Raw genomic sequence first — 8181 nt, 5'->3', positions numbered from 1 at the left:
TCTTCTTCTTCTTCTTCTTCTTCTTCTTCTTCTTCTTCTTCTTCTTCTTCTTCTTCTTCTTCTTCTTCTTCTTCTTCTTCTTCTTCTTCTTCTTCTTCTTCTTCTTCTTCTTCTTCTTCCTCTTCTTCCTGCCTGCTCACCAGCTAAACGTCAACAGGTAGTGGCCAAAATTGCCAGGTGCTTGCCTGCCCTTGACAACCCGGTGGTCTGACTCAGTATAAGGCGCTGTAATGAGCAAGTGTAGAGTGAGTCAACGGGCAAACCCAGTACCGATGATCTCGTCATGCTTTCCTGAACATAAAATATGTCCCGTTGTTAAAAATAAGTTGCTGAACACCTTAGGAAAGGAGGTAATGGAGGAGGTTTGAGCCCCGCGTGTTGTTAAATAATGGCGCACTGTTGTGTTAGAATCTACTCATGGCTCACCCACCTACCCGTTTCCTCCTTCCCTGCTCTAAGCCGGCGTGTTCAACGCTGACTGCCCTCGCAGGGCTTCTCATACCAATTATTTTCACGCCGCCAATGTACTTCTGCTGAAAATGCATGACTGCATCAAACGTTCTGCCACGGGGAGGGCCGCTCAGAGAACAGCGGTGGCCCTTTGTCACTCAGGAAGGCGTGGGAGCCGGGGGGGACTTTCTGAAAGACGGAGAATGCCGGGCCTTCCGAGACTGGAAAAGGGGACAGCCCCCACTTTCCTTCCTCCTTTTCTTCAGCTTTGACACAGCAAGAAATATTTTTAAAATGGCTTTCTGTCTCTCTCGAGCCAATCTTTCCCTCAAGGAGGGACTGTGTTCAAATGGCTTGTATTTCAATACTGGGATATTTTGGAGCAGAGCTCTGCAAAGGTGGTGTGGAAATATTCTAAAAGAACAAATCATTCCATTAGAAGGACTTCCCCCAACTCTTCATGACGTAGTGACTCTGAAAGTGTGGCGTGGGCTCCCCATGAAGAAACTTTATTCATTTAGAAAATGTAGAGGCCACCTCTGTAGAGACAACGTGGTGTAGCGGTTAGAGTGTGGTTGCCAACTCTGGCTTGAGAAATTCCTGATGATTTGGAGGCAGAATATGAGGAGGACAGAGTTTGGGGAGGGGAGAGAACTCGTAGAGATGCCATAAAATCTGCCTCCGAAGCTACCATTTCCTGCAGGGGAACTGATATCAGTTGTAATTCTGGTAGAGCTCTAGGTCTCACCTGGTGGCAGGGTTGCCAGACCTCCAGGTACTAGCTGGAGATCTCCTGCTATTACAACTGATCTCCAGCCAATAGAGACCAGTTCACCTGGAGAAAATGGTCGCTTCGGCAATTGGACTCTACGGCATTGAAGTGCCTCCCCAAACCCCGCCTTCCTCAGGCTCCGCCCCAAAAATATCTCGCTGGTGTCAGAGGTACCTGGCAACCCTAGGATCTGAGAGACATGGATATAAACCTGGCCAAGGCATCTCACAACTATAACTATACAACAGAACTAAATATGTGATCGAAAACCATCCAGGGCATAAAATATACCATAAAACAAAACACTGAGAAGTCTAAAATGATATTGATAGAACAGTCCCGAAGCTAGAATCAGACCACAAAACAGCTGAGAAAGTTGGAATGCCTCTGTTAAAATTGTGGGTGAGAAACAATGTTTTGGACTGGTGCCAAAGGGTAAGTAAGGTAGGTACCAGGCAATCCGGAAGAGGGAGGTCATTCCAAAGTAGCGCTGTCAACTCTGGTATGGGAAATTCCTCAAGATTTTGGGATGGAGCCTGGGGAGGGCAGGGTTTGCGGAAGGGAGGGACATCTGTGGGGAACAAAGCCATAGAGTCCATCCTCCAAAGCAGCCATTTTCTCTGATCTTTGTAGTCATGAAGCTGCCTTATACTGAATCAGACCCTTGATCCATCCAAGTCAGTATTGTCTACTCAGGCTGGCAGCGGCTCTCCAGGGTCTCAGGCAGAGGTCTTTCACATCACCTACTTGCCTAGTCCCTTTAACTAGAGATGCCGGGGATTGAACCTGGGAACTTCTGCATGCCACACAGATGCTCTACCACTGAGCCACAGCCCATCCCCAAAGGAAGAGTTCACCTTTTAACACATGAACACATGAAGCTGCCTTCTACTGAATCAGACCCTTGGTTTTAATCCTTTCCTCTATGCCATTTTCATGGTCTGAAATGATCTAAAATGTTATGCCCAACAAGGCAAACATTTACTATCTGAGGCTGTTTGATCAGGAAAATGGAATGGTAGAAGGCTTAACCTCCCTCCCCTAGCACTGAGTCCCAATCTGAATTGACCCCCCATATAGGGCTGTTGAATTAAAAAAAAATTCGGTATAGTTTGGATTCGGCCGAATTCGGCCCGTTTAGATTCGGGATGTGCCGAAGTCCGAACTCCCCCACTTCGGGTCCGTTCAATTCGGCGGGAATTCAAAATTCGGGAAAAAATTCGGCCGAATAAAGCCATTAAAAACACAATCGCGCCTTTCCGCTGCTCTGGGGGGGCATTTTTGGGGTTAGAGGTCCCAAACTTTCAGCAGAGCTTCAAAGGACATTTATTGAAAGACTCCCCAAGTTTTGTAAAGATTGGGTCAGGGGGGGCTGAGATATGGGCCCTGAAAGGGGTCCCCCCCACCCTTAATGTGCATCTCTCAGCAGAGCTTGCTGCCCACGCACAAAGCTCCCAGCCCCGACAACAGCTGAAAGCAACATAACCTTGTAAAACAATACCTTTGCAACAGGGAAAACCAGAAGACACACAACTGAAACCTCCCCCCTCAAACCAGGGAGCAAGAGACTCGAGGGGGAACACACACCCCAGGCAGAACTGACGAAAGCCCCCTTTGGCTTCCCCCCCATCCACAGAAACTGCTCCCTCCCCCCCCCACACAGACTCTGCTTTCCCCCCCCCACACATACACAGGAGAAAAATTATAGATTAAAGCCCCCAAAGGGGTCTTACTGTGGCTGTCTTCTGTTCCATCAGGAGGGGCTGGGGAGGACTTGTAATCCAAGATGATTCCAATTAGGCACGGGACGTTTTGCTCTGGAGATGCACACACAGGATCGGCTGATCCATTCATCCCAATAGGGGAAAGGGGAAAGGGGAAAGCCCATATCTCGGGACCCCCCGACCCAATGTTCACAAAAGTTGGGTGGTCTCTTAAGAACACTTGTCTGAAACTCCGCTCAAAGTTTGGGATCTGCACCCCCAAAAATGCGCCCCCTGCAGCCACGGAAAGAGAAAAGGGGGGGAGGCGATATTTCTGCCCCCACTGAACCCATCTTTACAAAACTTGGGTAGTATCTTAAGAATGATTGTCTGAAGCTATGCTAAAAGTTTGGGGGCTATATCCCCCAAAAGCACCCCCTGCAGCCACATAAATGGAAAAAGGGGGGGAGGGAAAAGGGGGAGAGCCCATATCTCGAGACCCCCTGACCCAATGTTTACAAAACTTGGGTATCTTAAGAAGCTTTATGTGAAGTTCCACTGAAAGTTTGGGGTCTGTACCCCCAAAAATGCGCCCCCTGCAGCCATGGAAAGAAAAAAGGGGGGAGCCCATATCTCGGGACCCCCTGACCCAATGTTTACAAAACTTGGGGGGTATCTTAAGAAGCTTCATCTGAAGCTCCACTGAAAGTTTTGTGTCTGTACCCCAAAAAATACGCCCCCTGCAGTCACAGAAAGGAGCGAATGTGCACAAGCACCCCCCCACACACACACAAGGATTTCGCTCTCTCTCTCTCCCTGGCCGGGCCGCACATCAGCTGATTCCTCCAGTACTCAATCCTGACTGATTGGCCAGAGGAAGACCCAGCTTGGCCACCGATTGGCCGGGGGAGGAGAATGCTGCTTACTGACGGTTATGCTGCTTACTGACGACCCCGAATTTGCCGAATTTATTCGCGAACTCCCGAACTCGCTGAATTCGCCCCCCCCGGTTGCCCGCCAGTTTTGAGTTCGGTTCCTCCCGAACTAAAAAAACACCGAATCGGGAAATTCGGCTGATTTTCAGTTTGGGCCAAACCGAATCAACAGCCCTACCCCCATATGCTTGGTAACCACATTAAAAAGAGAAGAGAGAGTTGTTTTTTATATGCCAACTTTCTCTACCACTTAAGGAAGAATCAAACCGGCTTACAATCCCCTTTCGCTTCCCCTCCCCACAACAGACACCCCATGAGGTAGGTGGGGCTGAGAGAACTCTAAGAAAGCTGTGACTAGCCCAAGGTCACCCAGCTGGCTTCATGTGGAGAAGTGGGGAAACCTACCTGGTTCACTAGATTAGCCTCCGCCGCTCATGTGGAGGAGTGGGGAATCGAACCCGGTTCTCCAGATCAGACTTCACTGCTCTAAACCACCGCTCTTAACCGCTACATCACGCCGGCTCTCAGACCTCTGGAATTCCCAGAATCTCGCCCTGATGCGCTAACCACTCCACCATGCTGTCTCTGTATGTGTGGCATGGTGTTGTGAATAAATTAGGACGATATTGCTCAATCTGGCCGTGCCGTTGCCTGTAACCTTCCTTTTGTGATGTACGTGGTCACATGCAATTATACTGTCTTTCAGACTTTGCTTTAGAAAAAAAAAAAGAGTCTGCCAGAAAAGAAAGATAACCCAGTCGGTCTGGTTTCCAGTTTGCCAGGTGGCAACATACACCGCTGCCATGCCTTTTGGCATGTGTCGGTATTGCCCTGCGAGGTCACAGAAGGATAATGAGTCACCTGCCGCTGTGGAGTTTGATCTTCACATGGCTTCCTGAGAGGTTATTTATTTCCTGCTTGGGCATCTTTCACTGTACTGGACCAGAGAAACCTAGAAGGGAATGCTAGTATTTTACCCCAAACACAGCTGTTTTCAGGGAAACAGGATACCCGGCATGAGCTATTATGTCTCTCCCTTTTAGGGTTGCCAACCTCCAGGTGGTGGTGGAGAAAGAAGGAACCTATGCTGAAAATAGTGGTAACTGTACAAAGAGGCAGCACGAGGCTCAAATTAATTTGAGCCACGTGCTGCAACCTCCAGGTGGTGGCTGGAGATCTCCCACTATAACAACTGATCGCCAGGCAATCCCTCGCTCTATGATAAATACCATAAAGATTGGGGAAATTCCTAGAGCGTTGCTCAGGTTGGTGACATCCCTTCCAGGTTTTTACCCAGAAGTCATTGTATCACTTTGGGAGCCAGGGTGGTGTAGTGGTTAAGATCAGTGGTTGGAGTGGTGGACTCAGATGTGGACTCAAACTGTGTTTGATTCCCCACTCCTCCACATGAGCGGGAGACTCTAATCTGGTGAACTGGGCTGGTTTCCTCACTCCTACACATGAAACCAGTTGGGCGATCTTGGGCTAGTCACACTCTCTCAGCCCCACCTACCTCATAGGGTGTCTGTTGTGGGGAGGGGAAGGGAAGGTGATTGTAAGCCGGTTTGATTCACCCTGAAGTGGTAGAGAAAGCTAGCATATAAAAACCAACTCCACCTCCTCCTCTTCGTGATGTTGTTTGTATGTGTAAAGTGCCGTCATGTCACAGCCGACTTATGGCGACCCCATTTGGGGTTTTCAAGGCAAGAGATATTCAGAGGTGGTTTGCCAGTGCCTTCCTCTGCACAGCAACCCTGGTGTTCCTTGGTGGTCTCCCATCCAAATACTAACCAGGACTGACCCTGCTTAGCTTCTGAGATCTGACAAGATTAGGCTAGCCTGGGCCATCCAGGTCAGGGCTGTTTACCCCCCCCCCATTTCCTCCTGCCACTACTGCCACCTGAGTGAGGATGAGGGGCAAAGACTGCTGGCTGGACAGTGCCCACCAGACCCAGATAACTTGTAAGTCTTCTTGGGTAATGAGCGTGAACTGCTTTGAACATCTGAAGTGTGCTTTAAAATGGCAGAGTATTATTCTATGTTCAGTGCCCCCAGGCAGCAGCAAAATACATCCCTTTTGTATCTACAGAGCACGCCCCCCCCTACATCAAGGATTAAAGGGAAGGCCTGGAGGCATTTATTGACATGCCTAATGCTCAGTGCTTGGGTTGCTAGCTCCAGGTTTGGATATACCCGGGGATTTTCGGGGTGGAGCCTGAGGAGGATGGGGTTTGGGGAGGGGAGGGACTTCAATGCCATAGAGTCCAATTGCCAAAGCAGCCATTTTCACCAGGGGAACTGACCTCTGATTGCTTGTAATAGCCGGAGATCTCCAGCCACCACCTGGAGGCTGACCTTCTCTACCACTTAAGGAAGAATCAAACCGGCTTACAATCACCTTCCCTCCCCCTCCCAACAACAGACACCCTGAGAGGGAGGTGGGGCTGAGAGAGCTGTGACTAGCCCAAGGTCACCCAGCTGGCTTCATGTGTAGGAGTGGGGAAACCAACCCAGTTCACCAGATTAGCATCCGGCGGTCATGTGGAGGAGTGGGGAATCGAACTCAGTTCTCCAGGTCAGAGTCCACTGCTCCAACCCACCGTTCTTAACCACTACACCTTGCTGGCTCAATGCTTGTGTTTGTTTTTTGGGTTTTTTTTGCCAAAGACCCAGCACTGTTTGTGCAAGTGCATCAAACTGTCGGGGGCTGTCCCACTAAGGAGAGAACTGTCTAGACTGTAGCTTCTTCTGCTGAGTAAATGCCTGAATTTTGTGCTGATGGCACCCAATTCTTTCGGGCTTTTAGGGAGTTCCCAAGAACATCCAGGCCAGTTTGCCACCAGAGGTGACTCTGGGTGAATTTATGGCATTTATGGGAAAAACAATCTTTTCGCTGCCGCCCTGGGTGAAAGCGACTTTCCTTTTCCAGAGCCCTCTTTGTACAGCAGCCTCAACCCAGTGATTCACGCACACATGCCCGTCACTTGACTTTTTGCTCCTCGCTTACCCTGCGCTTGGACCGGGCTTAAACCCTGCCTCTTCCTTGCTGGAGAAAGCCAACATCCCACAATGAGTCGGGCAGATCATCTTTCCCTTAGTAGGGGCGCCAGCTGTAGACTGACATGTGGGCTGGGGTGCTAGCTCATGACCAGGCCTGCTCATGAGTAAGCGACACCTGCCATTTCAAGCAGCGTGTTTTCAGGGAGAGTGTTCCTCACACAACCTGGCCAGTTGTCATGAACAACTCTGCGTAGGGAGGGAGGAGGACAGTTGTCCCTAATCTTGCTGAACTTGTCCATTCTTCTTCTTCTTCTTCTTCTTCTTCTTCTTCTGATGTTGTTTACACCCCCCCATTTTCTCCTGCCACTCCTGCCACCTGAGTGAGGATGAGGGGCAAAGACTGCTGGCTGGAGAGCCAGCGTGGTGTAGTGGTTAAGAGCGGTGGTTTGGAGCGCTGGACTCTGATCTGGAGAAACGGTTTTGATTCTCCACTCCTCCACATGAGTGGCAGAGGCTAATCTGGTGAACTGGATTTGTTTCCCCTCTCCTACACATGAAGCCAGCTGGGTGATCTTGGGTAAGTTACAGCTCTGTTAGAGCCCTCTCAGCCCTATCTACCTCACAGGGTGTCTGTTGTGGGGAGGGGAAGGGAAGGTGATTGTAAGCCGGTTTGAGTCCCCCTTGAGTGGTAGAGAAAGTTGGCATATAAAAACCAACTCTTCTTCTTCTTGTTGTGGGCACTTTTGGAATTTGGAGAACTTTGCATGGGGAACCAACTAGGGTTGCCATGCCCCGGCTGGTGGCGCGAGATTCCCTGCTCTGAACACCCTCAGTGTCCCCTACCCCCGGCGCTATTTATCCGGTCGGCAAGGGGACTTACAAGCAGCAAAGGAAGACCGGAGGGAGGCTGGCATTGATGTAGGGTTGCCAACCTCCAGGTACTGGGAAATAGACACCACTGTGCATATATTGCTGCAATTAGAAAATCAGCACAGGAGCGAATAATTTAAACAAGTGCAAAATTATATATTGAATTGCTACAATAATCATAAAATACACAATTACAATACTAAACAAACTATCCCTATCTAATCTCACATTTAAGTCACTTCATTGTGCATAACAATGCATCCAGTTTTGACTCAGTCCAAAGAGCAAATGTAAACATCCAGACGGGTAAAATATCTCAATTCAGTGGTGGCCATTTTTTGGCAACTCTGCCTCTCAGCATGGTGTAGTGGTTAAGAGCTGCTGACTCTAATCTGGAGAACTGGGTTTGATTCCATATTCCTCCACATGAATGGCAGGCTCTTATCTGGAG

The sequence above is a fragment of the Euleptes europaea genome, chromosome 8 (genome assembly GCF_029931775.1).
Source record: "Euleptes europaea isolate rEulEur1 chromosome 8, rEulEur1.hap1, whole genome shotgun sequence".
In the NCBI taxonomy this organism is placed as follows: Eukaryota; Metazoa; Chordata; class Lepidosauria; order Squamata; family Sphaerodactylidae; genus Euleptes; species Euleptes europaea.
The sequence above is the reverse complement of the archived record's forward strand: the minus strand, read 5'-3'. Positions refer to the sequence as shown.